The following is a 16,495-nucleotide window of genomic DNA, read 5'->3' as shown; positions in this document are numbered from 1 at the left end:
CTCCACTTCTTTATATATGGGGGAGGGGGGCACCCCATGGACACACAAGTTGATCAGTTGATCTATTAGCCGTGTGCGGTGCCCCCTCCACCATAATCCACCTCGGTTATATCATAGCGGTGCTTAGGAGAAGCCCTGTTCCGGTAGCAACATCATCACCGTCATGACGCTATCATGCTGACGAAACTCTCCCATGAAGCTCTACTGGATCATGAGTTCGCGGGACGTCACCGAGCTGAACGTGTGCAGATCGCGGAGGTGTCGTACGTTCGGTACTAGGATCGGTCGATCGTGAAGACGTACGACTACATCAACCGCGTTGTCATAACGCTTCCGCTTATGGTCTATGAGGGTACGTGGATAACACTCTTACCTCTCGTTGCTATGCATCACCATGATCTTGTGTGTGCGTAGGAATTTTTTGAAATTACTGCATTCCTCGACAGTGGCATCCGAGCCAGGTTTATGCGTAGATGTTATATGCACGAGTAGAACACAAAGGAGTTGTGGGCGTGGGTATATACATATTGCTTGCCATCGCTAGTTGATTCTTGATTCAGCGGCATTGTTGGATGAAGTGGCCTAGACCGACATTACGCGTATGCTTACGTGAGACTGGTTCTACTGACGTGCTTTGCACACAGGTGGCTAGTGGGTGTCTGTTTGTCTAGCTTTAGTTGAATCAGATTCAATGAACAAGGTTCTTTCTGAAGATAAAAAAGCAATCACTATACCACATTGTGGTTTTTGATGCGTAGGTAAGAACGGTTCTTGCTCAGCCCGTAGCAGCCACGTAAAACTTGCAACAACAAAGTAGAGGACGTCTAACTTGTTTTTGTAGGGCATGTTGTGATGTGATATGGTCAAGACATGATGAGATATAAATTGTTGTATGAGATGATCATGTTTTGTTAAAGTTATCGGCAACTGGCAGAAGCCTTATGGTTGTCTCTTTATTGCATAAGATCCAAGTGCCATGTAATTGCTTTACTTTATCGCTATGCGATAGCAATAGTTGCAAAAGCAATAGTTGGCGAGATGACCATGTGACGACACATTGATAGAGATCAAGATGATGGAGAACATGGTGTCATGCCGGTGACGATAGAGATCATGACGGTACTTTGGAGATGGAGATCAAAGGCGCAAGATGATCATGGCCATATCATGTCACATATTTTGATTGCATGTGATGTTTATCCTTTATGCATCTTATTTTGCTTAGTTCGGTGGTAGAATTATAAGATGACCTCTCACTAAATTTCAAGGTATAAGTGTTCTCCCTGAGTATGCACCATTGCGACAGTTCGTCATACCGAGACACCACGTGATGATCGGGTGTGATAAGCTCTACGTTCACATACAACGGGTGCAAGCCAGTTTTGCACATGCGGAATACTCGGGTTAAACTTGACGAGCCTAGCATATGCAGATATGGCATCGGAACACTGGAGACCGAATGGTCGAGCGTGAATCATATAGTAGATATGATCAACATAGTGATGTTCACCATTGAAAACTACTCCATCTCACGTGATGATCGGACATGGTTTAGTTGATTTGGATCACGTGATCATTTAGATGACTAGAGGGATGTCTATATAAGTGGGCGTTCTTAAGTAATATGATTAATTGAACTTTAATTTATCATGAACTTAGTCCTGATAGTATTTGCATAACTATGTTGTAGATCAATAGCTCGCGATGTAGCTCCCCGTTTATTTTGATATGTTCCTAGAGAAAAACTAAGTTGAAAGATATTAGTAGCAATGATGCGGACTGGATCCATGATCTGAGGATTATCCTGATTGCTGCATAGAAGAATTATGTCCTTGATGCACCGCTAGGTGACAGACCGATTGCAGGAGCAGATGCAGACGTCATGAACGTTTGGCGAGCTCGATATAATGACTACTTGATAGTTTAGTGCACCATGCTTTACGGATTAGAATCGGGGCTTCAAAGACGTTTTGAACGCCACGGAGCATATGATATGTTCCAAGAGTTGAAATTAGTATTTCGGACTCATGTCCATGTCGAAAGGTATGAGACCTTTGCCAAGCACTTTGCCAACAAGATGGAGGAGAATAGCTCAGCTAGTGAGCATGTGCTCAGAATGTCTGAGTACTACAATCATTTGAATCAAGTGGGAGTTAATCTTCCAGATAAGATAGTGATTGACAGAGTTCTCTAGTCACTATCACCAAGTTACTGGAACTTTTCGTGATGAACTATAATATGCAAGGGATAAAGGAAATGATTCCCAAGCTCTTCGTGATGCTGAAATCGATGAAGGTAGAAATCAAGAAATAGCATCAAGTGTTGATGGTTAACAAGACCACTAGTTTCAAGAAAAAGGCAAAGGGAAAGAAAGAGGAACTTCAAAGAAGAAAGGCAAGCAAGTTGCCACTCCCATGAAGAAGCTCAAAGCTAGACCCAAGCCTGGAATTGAGTGCTTCTACTGCAAAGGATGGAAGTGGAACTGCCCGAGATACTTGGCGGATAAGAAGGATGGCAAAGTGAACAAAGGTATATTTCATATACATGTTATTGATGTGTACTTTACTAGTGTTTATAGCAACCCCTCAGTATTTGATACTAGTTCAGTTGCTGAGATTAGTAACTTGAAACGGGAGTTGCAGAATGAACAAAGACTAGTTAAGGGTGAAGTGATGATGTGTGTTGGAAGTGGTTCCAAGATTGATATGATCATCATCGCACACTCCCTATACTTTCAGGATTAGTGTTGAACCTAAATAATTATTATTTGGTGTTTGCGTTAAGCATGAATATGATTTGATCATGTTTATTGCAATACGGTTATTCATTTAAAGCCAGAGAATAATTGTTGTTCTGTTTACATGAATAAAACCTTCAATGGTCATACACCCAAGGTGAATGGTTTCTTGAATCTCGGTTGTAGTGATACACATATTCATAATATTGAAGCCAAAAGATGCAAAGTTAATAATGATAGTGCAACTTATTTGTGGCACTGCCGTTTAGGTCATATTGGTGTAAAGCGCATGAAGAAAATCCATGCTGATGGGCTTTTGGAATCACTTGATTATGAATCAGTTGATGCTTGTGAACCATGCCTCATGGGCAAGATGACTAAGACTCCGTTCTCTAGAACAATGGAGCAAGCAACAAGCTTGTTGGAAATAATACATACTAATGTATGCAGTTCGATGAGTGTTGAGGCTCGCGGCAGGTATCGTTATTTTCTGACCTTCACAAATGATTTGAGTAAGATATGGGTATATCTTCTTAATGAAACATAAATCTGAAACATTTGAAAAGTTCAAATAATTTCAGAGCGAAGTGGAAAATCATCGTAACAAGAAAATAAAGTTTCTACGATCTGATCATGGAGGAGAATATTTGAGTTACGAGTTTGGTCTTCATTTGAAACAATGCGGAATAGTTTCGCAACTCACGCCACCTGAAACACCACAGCGTAATGGTGTGTCCGAACATCGTAACCGTACTTTATTAGATATGGTGCAATCTATGATGTCTCTTACCGATTTACCACTATCATTTTGGGGTTATGCATTAGAGACAGCTGCATTCACGTTAAATAGGGCACCATCTAAATCCGTTGAGATGACGCCATATGAACTGTGGTTTGGCAAGAAACCAAAGTTGTCGTTTCTTAAAGTTTGGGGTTGTGATGCTTATGTGAAAAAGTTTCATCCTGATAAAGCTCAAACCCAAATCGGAGAAATGTGTCTTCATAGGATACCCAAAGGAGACAGTTGGGTACACCTTCTATCACAAGTCCGAAGGCAAGGCATTCATTGCTAAGAATGGATCCTTTCTAGAGAAGGAGTTTCTCTCGAAAGAAGTGAGTGGAAGGAAAGTAGAACTTGGTGAGGTAACTGTACCTGCTCCCTTATTGGAAAGCAGTTCATCACAGAAATATGTTCCTGTGACTCCTACACCAATTAGTGAGGAAGCTAATATGGATGATCATGTAACTTCAGATCAAGTTACTACCGAACTTCATAGGTCAACTAGAGTGAGATCCACACCAGAGTGGTATGGTAATCCTGTTCTGGATGTCATGCTAGTTGACCATGACGAACCTACGAACTATGAGGAAGCGATGATGAGCCCAGATTCCACGAAATGGCTTGAGCCATGAAATCTGAGATGGGATCCATGTACGAGAACAGAGTATGGACTTTGATTGACTTGCCTGATGATCGGTGAGTCATTAAGAATAAATGGATCTTCAAGAGGAAGACGGATGCTGATAGTAGTGTTACTATCCACAAAGCTCGAATTGTCGCAAAATGTTTTCGACCAGTTCAAGGTGTTGACTACGATGAGATTTTCTCACTCGTATTGATGCTTAAAAGTCTGTCCGAATCATGTTAGCAGTTGCCGCATTTTATGAAATCTGGCAAATGGATGTCAAAACTGTATACCTTCATGGATTTCTTAAAAGAAGAGTTGTATATGATGCAACGAGAAGGTTTTGTCGATCCTAAAGGTGCTAACAAAGTCAGCAAGCTCCAACGATCCATCTATGGACTAGTGCAAGCATCTCGGAGTTGGAATATATGCTTTGATAAAGTGATCAAAGCATATGGTTTTATACAGACTTGCGGTGAAGCCTGTATTTACAAGAAAGTGAGTGGGAGCACTACTGCATTTCTGATAAGTATATGTGAATGACATATTGTTGATCGGAAATAATGTAGAATTTTCTGGAAAGCATAAAGGAGTGTTTGAAAAGAGTTTTTCAAAGAAAGACCTCGATGAAGCTGCTTACACATTGAGCATCAAGATCTATAGAGATAGATCAAGACGCTTGATAATTTTTTCAATGAGTACATACCTTGACAAGATTTTGAAGTAGTTGAAAATGGAACAGTCAAAGAAGGAGTTCTTGCCTGTGTTGCAAGGTGTGAAGTTGAGTCAAGACTCAAAACACAACCACAACAGAAAATACGAAGAGAATGAAAAGTCATTCCCTATGCCTCAGTCATAGGTTCTATAAACTATGCTATGCTATTTACCAGTCCTATTATATACCTTAGCATCTTTATGGCAAGGGAGTACAAGAGTGATCTAGGAGTAGATCACTGGACAGCGGTCAAAATTATCCTTAGAGGACTAAGGAAATATTTCTCGGTTATGGAGGAGATAAAAGAGTTCATCATAAAAGAGTTACATCGATGCAAGCTTTTTACATCGATCTAAATGACTCTAAGTCTCGATCTGGATACATATTGAAAGTGGGAGCAATTAGCTAGAGTAGCTCCGTGCAAAGCATTGTAGACATAGAAATTTGAGAAATACATACGGATCAGAATGTTGCAGACCCGTAAGCTAAACTTCTCTCACAAGCAAAACATGATCACTCTTTGGGTGTTAATCACATAGCGATGTGAACTAGATTATTGACTCTAGTAAACCCTTTGGGTATTAGTCACTTGGAGATGTGAACTAATCACGTAAAGATGTGAACTAGATTATTGACTCTAGTGCAAGTGGGAGACTGAAGGAAATATGCCCTAGAGGCAATAATAAAGTTATTATTTATTTCCTTATATCATGATAAATGTTTGTCGGAGAGGTATCTCCGGGCCATCTCGGTAATGCACGTCACTATGCCTTGCAAGCAATGTGACTAATGAGTTAGTTGCGGGATGATGCATTAAAGTAAAGAGACTTGCTGATAACGAGATTGAACTAGGTATTGAGATACCACGATCGAATCTCAGGCAAGTAACATACCGATGACAAAGGGAACAATGTAACCGTTATGCGGTTTGACCGATAAAGATCTTCGTAGAATATGTAGGAGCCAATATGAGCATCCAGGTTCCACTATTGGTTATTGACCAGAGATGAGTCTCGGTCACGTCTACATAGTTCTTGAACCCATAGGGTCCGCACGCCTAACGTTCGGTGACGATCGGTATTATGAGTTTATGCGTTTTGATGTACCGAAGGTTGTTCGGAGTCCCGGATGAGATTAGGGACATGACGAGGAGTCTCGAAATGTTCGAGACGTAAAGATCGATATATTGGAAGGCTATATTAGGACATCGGAAAGGTTTTGAGTGGTTCGGGTATTTATCGGAGTACCGGAGAGTTACGGGAATTCACCGGGGAGTATATGGGCGTTATTGGGCTTTAGGGGAAAGAGAGAGGGGAGGTTGCGCGCCCCCAAGGCCTAGTCCGAATTGGACTAGGGGAGGGGCCGCACCCCCTCCTTCCTTCTCTTCTCTTTTCCCTTTCCTTCTCTCCTACTCCTACTACATGGAAGGGGGGGGGGGAATCCTACTCCCGGTGGGAGTAGGACTCCCCAGGGCGCGCCATAGTAGAGGGCTGGCCCTCCCCTCCTCCACCCCTTTATATACGGGGGAGGGGGGCACCCCATGGACACACAAGTTGATCAGTTGATCTTTTAGCCATGTGCAGTGCCCCCCTCCACCATAATCCACCTCGGTTATATCATAGCGGTGCTTAGGCGAAGCCCTATTCCGGTAGCAACATCATCACCGTCATCACACCGTTGTGCTGACGAAACTCTCCCACGAAGCTCTACTGGATCGTTAGTTCGCGGGACATCACTAAGCTGAACGTGTGCATATCGCGAAGGTGCCATACGTTCGGTACTAGGATCGGTCGATCGTGAAGACGTACGACTACATCAACCGCGTTGTCATAATGCTTCCACTTACGGTCTACGAGGGTACGTGGACAACACTCTTCCCTCTCGTTGCTATGCATCACCATGATCTTGTGTGGGCGTAGGATTTTTTTTTGAAATTACTGCGTTCCTCAACACGGCCAGCCCCCCTTTTGGTCCTTCTCTCTCCCCACTAAGGCCCATCAAGGCTCATTAGTTCCCCCGGGGGTTCCGATAAACCTCCGGCACTCCGATAATTATCCAGTACCTCTCGGAACTCATACGGTGTCCGAATAACATTGTCCAATATATCATTCTTTATGTATCGACTATTTTGAGACTCCTTGTCATGTCCGTGATCTCATCCGGGACTCCGAACAAACTTCGGTCATCAAATCACATAACTCATAATACAAACCGTCATCGAACGTTAAGAGTGCGGACCCTACAGGTTCGAGAACTATGTAGACATGACCGAGACACATCTCCGGTCAATAAACAATAGTAGAACCTAGATGCTCATATTGGCTCCTACACATTCTACGAAGATCTTTATCGGTCAAAACACATAACAACATACATTGTTCACTTTGTCATCGGTATGTTACTTGCCCGAGATTCGATCGTTGGTATCATCATACCTAGTTCAATCTCATTCCGGCAAGTCTCTTTACTCGTTCCGTAATGCATGATCCCGTGGATAACTCATTAGACACATTGCTTGCAAGGCTCATAGTGATGTGCATTACCGAGAGGGCCCAGAGATACCTCGCCGATACACGGAGTGGGAAATTCTAATCTCGATCTATGCCAACTCAACAAATACCATCGGAGACACCTATAGAGCATCTTTATAATCACCTAGTTACGTAGTGAAGTTTGATATCACACAAGGTGTTCCTCCGGTATTCGGGAGTTGCATAATCTCATAGTCAGAGGAACATGTATAAGTCATGAAGAAAGCAATAGCAATAAAACTAAACGATCATTATGCTAAGCTAACAGATGGGTCTTGTCCATCTTTAATGATGTGATCCCGTTCACCAATGACAACACATGTCTAGGCTAGGAAACATAACCATCTTTGATTATCGAGCTAGTCAAGTAGAGGCATACTAGGGACACTCAGTTTGTCTATGTATTCACGCATGTACTAAGTTTCCGGTTAATACAATTCTAGCATGAATAATAAACATTTATCATGATATAAGGAAATATAAACAACAACTTTATTATTGCCTCTAGGGCATATTTCCTTCAGTCTCCCACTTGCACTAGAGTCAATAATCTATACTACATAGTAATGATTCTAACACCCATGGAGTCTTGGTGCTGATCATGTTTTGCTCGTGAGAGAGGCTTAGTCAACGGTCCGCAACATTCAGATCCGTATGTATCTTGCAAATCTCTATGTCTCCCTCCTTGACTTGATCGCGGATGGAATTGAAGCATCTCTTGATGTGCGTGGTTCTTTTATGAAATCTGGATTCCTTTGCCAAGGCAATTGCACCAGTATTGTCACAAAAGATTCTCATTGGACCCGATGCACTAGGTATTACACCTAGATCGGATATGAACTCCTTCATCCAGACTCCTTCACTTGCTGCTTCCGAAGCAACTATGTACTCCGCTTCACAGGTAGATCCTGCCACGACGCTCTGCTTGGAACTGCACCAACTGATAGCTCCACCACTGAATATAAATACATATCCGGTTTGTGAGTTAGAGTCATTCGGATCAGTGTCAAAGCTTGCATCTACGTAACCGTTTACGATGAGCTCTTTGTCACCTCCATAAACGAGAAACATACCCTTAGTCCTTTTCAGGTATTTCAGGATGTTCTTGACCGCTGTTCAGTGATCCACTCCTGGATTACTTTGGTACCTCCCTGCTAAACTAATAGCAAGGCACACATCAGGTCTGGTACACAGCATTGCATACATGATAGAACCTATGGCTGAGGCATAGGGAATGGCTTTCATTTTCTCTCTATCTTCTGTAGTGGTCGGGCATTGAGTCTGACTCAACTTCACACCTTGTAACACATGCAAGAACCCTTTCTTTGACTGATCCATTTTGAACTTCTTCAAAACTTTATCAAGGTATGTGTTTTGTGGAAGTTCAATTAAGCGTCTTGTTCTATCTCTATAGATCTTGATGCCTAATATATAAGCAGCTTCACCGAGGTCTTTCATTGAAAAAATTCTTATTCAAGTATCCTTTTATGCTATTCAGAAATTCAGTATCATTCCCGATCAACAATATGTCATCCACATATAATATCAGAAATTCTACAGAGCTCCCACTCACTTTCTTGTAAATACAGGCTTCTCCAAAAGTCTGTATAAAACCATATGCTTTGAGCACACTATCAAAACGTATATTCCACTCTCTGAGAGGCTTGCACCAATCCATAAATGGATCGCTGGATCTTGCACACTTTATTAGCACCTTTTGGATCAACAAAACCTTCTGGTTGCCATATACAACTCTTCTTTAAGATTTCCATTAAGGAATGCAGTTTTGACATCCATTTGCCAAATTTCATAATCATAAAGTGCGGCAACTGCTAACATGATTCGGACAGACTTAAGCATCGCTACGGGTGAGAAGGTCTCATCGTAATCAACTCCTTGAACTTGTCGAAAACCTTTTGCAACAAGTCGAGCTTTGTAGATAGTAACATTACCGTCAACATCAGTCTTCTTCTTGAAGATCCATTTATTTTCTATTGCTTCCTGATCATCGGGCAAGTCAACCAAAGTCCATACTTTGTTCTCATACATGGATCCCATCTCAGATTTCATGGCCTCAAGCCATTTCGCGGAATCTGGGCTCATCATCGCTTCCTCATAGTTCGTTGGTTCGTCATGGTCAAGTAACATGACTTCCAGAACAAGATTACCATACCACTCTGGTGCGGATCTTACTCTGGTTGACCTACGAGGTTCGGTAGTAACTTGATCAGAAGTTTCATGATCATCACCATTAGCTTCCTCACTAATTGGTGTAGTTATCACTGGAACTGATTTCTGTGATGAACTACTTTCCAATTCAGGAGAAGGTACATTACCTCATTAAGTTCTACTTTCCTCCCACCCACTTCTTTCGAGAGAAACTCCTTCTCTAGAAAGGAACCATTCTTAGCAACAAATATCTTGCCTTCGGATCTGTGATAGAAGGTGTAACCAACAGTCTCCTTTGGGTATCCTATGAAGACACATTTCTCCGATTTGGGTTCGAGCTTATTAGGTTGAAGCATCGCAACCCCAAACTTTAAGAAATGACAACTTGGGTTTCTTGCCAAAGCACAGTTCATATGGTGTCGTCTCAATGGATTTAGATAGTGCCCTATTTAACGTGAATGCAGTCGTCTCTAAAGCATAACCCCAAAATGATAGCGGTAAATTAGTAAGAGACATCATAGATCGCACCATATCTAATAAAGTACGATTACGATGTTCGGACACACCATTACGCTGTGGTCTTCCAGGCGGCGTGAGTTGCAATACTATTCCACATTGTTTCAAATGAAGACCAAACTCGTAACTCAAATATTCACCTCCACAATCAGATCATAGAAATTTTATTTCTTGTTACGATGATTTTCCACTTCACTCTGAAATTCTTTGAACTTTTCAAATGTTTCAGACTTATGTTTCATCAAGTAGATATACCCATAGCTGCGCAAATCATCTGTGAAGGTCAGAAAATAAAGATACCCGCCGCGAGCCTCAACACTCATCAGACCGCATACATCAGTATGTATTATTTCCACTAAGTCTGTTGCTTGCTGCATTGTTCCGGAGAACGGAGTGTTAGTCATCTTGCCCATGAGGCCTGGTTCACCAGCATCAAGTGATTCCAAAAGTCCATCAGCATGGAGTTTCTTCATGCGCTTTACACCAATATGACCTAAACGGTAGTGCCACAAATAACTTGCACTATCATTATTAAACTTGTATCTTTTGGCTTCAATACTATGAATATGTGTATCACTACTATCGAGATTCAATAAAAATAGACCACTCATCAAGGGTGCATGACCATAAAAGATATTACTCATATAAATGGAACAACCATTATTCTCTGATTTAAATGAATATCCGTCTCACATCAAACAAGATCCAGATATAATGTTCATGCTTAACGCTGGCACCAAATAACAATTGTTCATGTCTAAAACTGACCCTGAAGGTAGATGTAGAGGTAGCGTGCCGACGATGATCACATCGACTTTGGAAACATTTCCCACGCGCATCGTCACCTCGTCCTTAGCCAATCTTCGTTTAATCCGCAGCCCCTGTTTCGAGTTGCAAATATGAGCAACAAAACCAGTATCAAATACCCAGGCGCTACTACGTGCATTAGTAATGTACACATCAATAACATGTATATCAAATATACCTTTCACTTTGCCATCCTTCTTATCCGCCAAATACTTGGGCCAGTTCCGCTTCTAGTGACCAGTGCCTTTGTAGTAGAAGCACTCAGTCTCAGGGTTAGGTCCAGACTTGGGCTTCTTCACTTTAGCAGCAACTTGCTTGCCGTTCTTCTTGAAGTTCCCCTTATTCCCTTTGCCCTTTTTCTTGAAACTAGTGGTCTTGTTAACCATCAATACTTGATGCTCCTTCTTGATTTCTACCTCCGCAACCTTTAGCATCGCGAAGAGCTCGGGAATTGTCTTATCCACCCCTTACATATTATAGTTCATCACAAAGCTTTTGTAGCTTGGTGGCAGTGATTGAAGAACTCTATCAATGACACTATCATCAGGAAGATTAACTCCCAGTTGAGTCGAGTGGTTGTGGTACCTAGACATTCTGAGTATATGTTCACTAACAGAACTATTCTTCTCCATCTTGCAGCTGTAGAATTTATTGGAGACTTCATATCTCTCAATCCGGGCATTTGCTTGAAATATTAACTTCAACTCCTGGAACATCTCATATGCTCCATGACGTTCAAAATGTTTTTGAAAAGTCCCGGTTCTAAGCCGTAAAGCATGTCACACTAAACTATCGAGTAGTCATCAGCTTTGCTCTGCCAGACGTTCATAATGTTCGGAGTTGCTCCTGCAGCAGGTTTTGTACCTAGCGGTGCTTCCAGGACGTAATTCTTCTGTGCAGCAATGAGGATAATCCTCAAGTTACGGACCCAGTCAGTGTAGTTGCTACCATCATCTTTCAACTTAGCTTTCTCTAGGAACACATTAAAATTCAAAGGAATGGTAGCACGGGCCATTGATCTACAACAACATAGACATGCAAAATACTATCAAGTACTAAGTTCATGATAAATTAAAGTTCAATTAATCATATTACTTAAGAACTCCCACTTAGATAAACATCTCTTTAGTCATCTAAATGATCACGTGATCCATATCAACTAAACCATGTTCGATCATCACGTGAGATGGAGTAGTTTTCAATGGTGAACATCACTATGTTGATCATATCTACTATATGATTCACGTTTGACCTTTCGGTCTCAGTGTTTCGAGACCATATCTGCATATGCTAGGCTCGTCAAGTTTAACCCGAGTATTCTGCGTGTGCAAAACTGGCTTGCACCCATTGTATGTGAACGTAGAGCTTATCACACCCGATCATCACGTAGTGTCTCGGCACAACGAACTGTAGTAACAGTGCATACCCAGGGAGAACAATTATACCTTGAAATTTAGTGAGAGATCATCTTATAATGCTACCGCTGCACTAAGCAAAATAAGATGCATAAAAGATAAACATCACATGCAATCAAAATAAGTGATATGATATGGCCATCATCGTCTTGTGCCTTTGATCTCCATCTCTAAAGCACTGTTATGATCACCATTGTCACCAGCTTGACACCTTGATCTCCATCATAGCATCGTTGTCGTCTCGCCAACTATTTCTTCTACGACTATCACTACCGCTTAGTGATAAAGTAAAGCAATTACATGGCGATTGCATTTCATACAATAAAGCGACAACCATATGGCTCCTGCCAGTTGCCGATAACTGTTACAAAACATGATCATCTCATACAACAATTTATATATCATCACATCTTTACCATATCACATCACAACATGCTCTGCAAAAACAAGTTAGACATCCTCTACTTTGTTGTTGCAAGTTTTACGTGGCTGCAACAGGCTTCTAGCAAGAATCGTTCTTACCTATGCATCAAAACCACAACGATTTTTCGTCAAGTGTGTTGTTTTAACCTTCAACAAGGACCGGGCATAGTCAAACTCGATTAAACTAAAGTTGGAGAAACAGACACCCGCTAGCCACCTATGTGCGAAGCACATCGATAGAACCAGTCTCATGAACTTGGTCATGTAATGTCGCTCCAGGACGCTTCATCCAACAATACCGCTGAATCAAAGTAAGACATTGCCGGTAAGAAGTATGACTATTAGCGCCCACAACTCTTTGTGTTCTACTCGTGCATATAACATCTACGCATAGACCTGGCTCTAATGCCACTGTTGGGGAACACAATATTTCAATTTTTTTACCTATGATCACGCAAGATCTATCTAGGAGATGCATAGCAATGAGCGGGGAGAGTGTGTCTACGTACCCTCGTAGACCGAAAGTGGAAGCGTTTAGTAACGCGGTTGATGTAGTCGAACGTCTTCGCTATCCAATCGATCCAAGCACCGAACGTATGACACCTCCGCGTTCAGCACACGCTCAGCTCGATGACGTCCCTCAATATCTTGATCTAGTTGAGGACGAGCGAGAGTTCCGTCAGCACGACGGCATGGCGACAGTGATGATGAAGTTACCAGTGCAGGGCTTCGCCTAAGCACTACGACGATATGACCGAGGTGTGTAACTATGGAGGGGGGCACCGCACACAGCTAAGACAATTTATCTTCTGTGTTCTAGGGTGCCCCCTGCCCTCGTATATAAAGGAGGGGAGGGGGAGGCTGGCCAGCCCTGTAGGGCGCGCCAGGAGAGGGGAGTCCTACTAGGACTCCAAGTCCTAGTAGGTTTCCTCCTAGAGGAAAGGGGGAAGAAGGAAGGGAGAGGGGGAAGGGAAGGAAAGGTGGGGGATGCCGCCCCCTTCCCCTAGTCCAATTCGTACCCAAGGGGGGGCAACCCCCTTTTGGCCCTTCTCTCTCCCCACTAAGGCCCATCAAGGCCCATTAGTTCCCCCAGGGGTTCCGATAACCCTCCGGCACTCCGATAATTATCCGGTACCTCTCGGAACTCATCCGGTGTCCGAATAACATTGTCCAATATATCATTCTTTATGCCTCAACCATGTCGAGACTCCTCGTCATGTCTGTGATCTCATCTGGGACTCCGAACAAACTTCGGTCATCAAATCACATAACTCATAATACAAACCGTCATCGAACGTTAAGCGTGCGGACCCTACGGGTTCGAGAACTATGTAGATATGACCGAGACGAATCCCTGCTCAATAACCAATAGCAGAACCTGGATGCTAATATTGGCTCCTACATATTCTACGAAGATGTTTATCGGTTAAACTGCATAACAACATACGTTGTTCCCTTTGTCATCAGTATGTCACTTTCTCGAGATTCGATCATTGGTATCATCATACATAGTTCAATCTCGTTACCGACAAGTCTCTTTACTTGTTCCGTAATGCACCATCCCGTGGCTAACTCATTAGACACATTGCTTGCAAGGCTCATAGTGATGTGCATTACCGAGAGGGCCCAAAGATACCTCTCCGATACACGGAGTGACAAATTCTAATCTCGATCTATGCCAACTCAACAAACACCATCAGAGACACCTATAGAGCATCTTTATAATCACCCAGTTACATTGTGACGTTTGATAGCAAAGAAGGTGTTCCTCCAGTATTCGGGAGTTGCATAATCTCTATCGGGGAACGCAATAATTTCAAAATTTTAACTACGCACACGCAAGATCATGGTGATGCATAGCAACGAGAGGGGAGAGTGTTGTCTACGTACCCTCGTAGACCGTAAGAAGAAGAATTATGACAACTCAGTTGATGTAGTTGTACGTCTTCACGATCGAACGATCCTAGTATAGAAAGTACGACACCTCCGCAATCTGCACACGTTCGGCACAGTGACGTCCCACGAACTCATGATCCAGCAGAGTGTTGAGGGAGAGCTTCGTCAGCATGACGACATGATGACAGTGATGCTGATGCTACCGGAACAGGGCTTTGCCTAAGCACTGCTACGATATGACCGAGGTGGATTATGGTGGAGGGGGCACCGCACACGGCTAAGAGATCAATGATCAACTTGTGTGTCCATGGGGTGCCCCCTCCCTCGTATATAAAGGAGTGGAGGAGGGGGAGGTCTGACCCTCTACTATGGCGCGCCCTGGGGAGTCCTAGTCCCACCGGGAGTAGGATTCCCCCTTTCCGTGTAGTAGGAGTAGGAGAGTAGGAAAGGGAAGAGAGAAGAGAAGGAAGGAGGGGGCACTGCCCTACCCCTAGTTCAATTCGGACTAGGCCTTGGGGGGCACGCGACCTGCCCTAGCCAGCCCCTCCCTCTCTCCCCTAAAGCCCATTAGGGCCCATATACTCCCCGGGGGGTTCCGATAACCCCCCCGGTACGTGCAAACTCACCCGGAACCATTCCAATGTCCAAACATAGTCATCCAATATATCGGTCTTTATGTCTCGAGCATTTCGAGACTCCTTGTCATGCCCGTGATCACATCCGGTACTCCGAACAACCTTTGGTTCATCAAAACACATAAACTCATAATACCGATCGTCACTGAACGTTAAGCGTGCGGACCCTACGGGTTTGAGAACTATGTAGAAATGACCGAGACACGTCTCCGATCAATAACCAATAGTAGAACCTAGTTGCTCATCTTGGTTCCTACATATTATATGAAGATCTTTATCGGTCAAACCGCATAACGTTGTTCCCTTTGTTTATTGGTATGTTAGTTGCCCGAGATTTGATCGTCGGTATCTCAATACCTAGTTCAATCTCGTTACCGGCAAGTCTCTTTACTCATTCTATAATGCATCATCCTGCAGCTAACTCATTAGTCACAATGCTTGCAAGGCTTATAGTGATGTGCACTCCCGAGAGGGCCCAGAGATACCTCTCCAATACTCGGAGTGACAAATCCTAATCTCGATCTATGCCAACTCAACAAACACCATTGGAGACACCCGTAGAGCACCTTCATAATCACCCAGTTACGTTATGACATTTGATAGCACACAAAGTGTTCCTCCGGTATTCGGGAGTTGCATGATCTCATTGTCATAGGAACATGTATAAGTTATGGAGAAAGCAATAGCAACAAACTAAACGATCATCGTGCTAAGCTAATGGATGGGTCAAGTCAATCACAACATTCTCTAATGATGTGATCCCGTTAATCAAATGACAACTCATGTCTATGGCTAGGAAACTTAACCATCTTTGATTCAACGAGCTAGTCAAGTAGAGGCATACCAGTGACACTTAGTTTGTCTATGTATTCACACATGTACTAAGTTTCCGGTTAATACAATTCTAGCATGAATAATAAACATTTATCATGATATAAGGAAATAAATAATAACTTTATTATTGCCTCTAGGGCATATTTCCTTCAGTCTCCCACTTGCACTAGTCAATAATCTAGTTCACATCGTCATGTGATTTAACATCAATAGTTCACATGTTTATGTGATTAGTTCACATCTCCATGTGACTAACACCTAAAGGGTTTAATAGAGTCAATAATCTAGTTCACATGGCTATGTGATTAACACCCAAAGAGTGCTCATGTTTTGCTTGTGAGAGAAATTTAGTCAATGGGTCTGCCACATTCAGAGCCGTATGTATTTTGCAAATTTTCTATGTCTACAATG

Source organism: Triticum aestivum, chromosome 7A (assembly GCF_018294505.1).
Source record: "Triticum aestivum cultivar Chinese Spring chromosome 7A, IWGSC CS RefSeq v2.1, whole genome shotgun sequence".
NCBI classification, from domain to species: Eukaryota; Viridiplantae; Streptophyta; class Magnoliopsida; order Poales; family Poaceae; genus Triticum; species Triticum aestivum.
The sequence above is the reverse complement of the archived record's forward strand: the minus strand, read 5'-3'. Positions refer to the sequence as shown.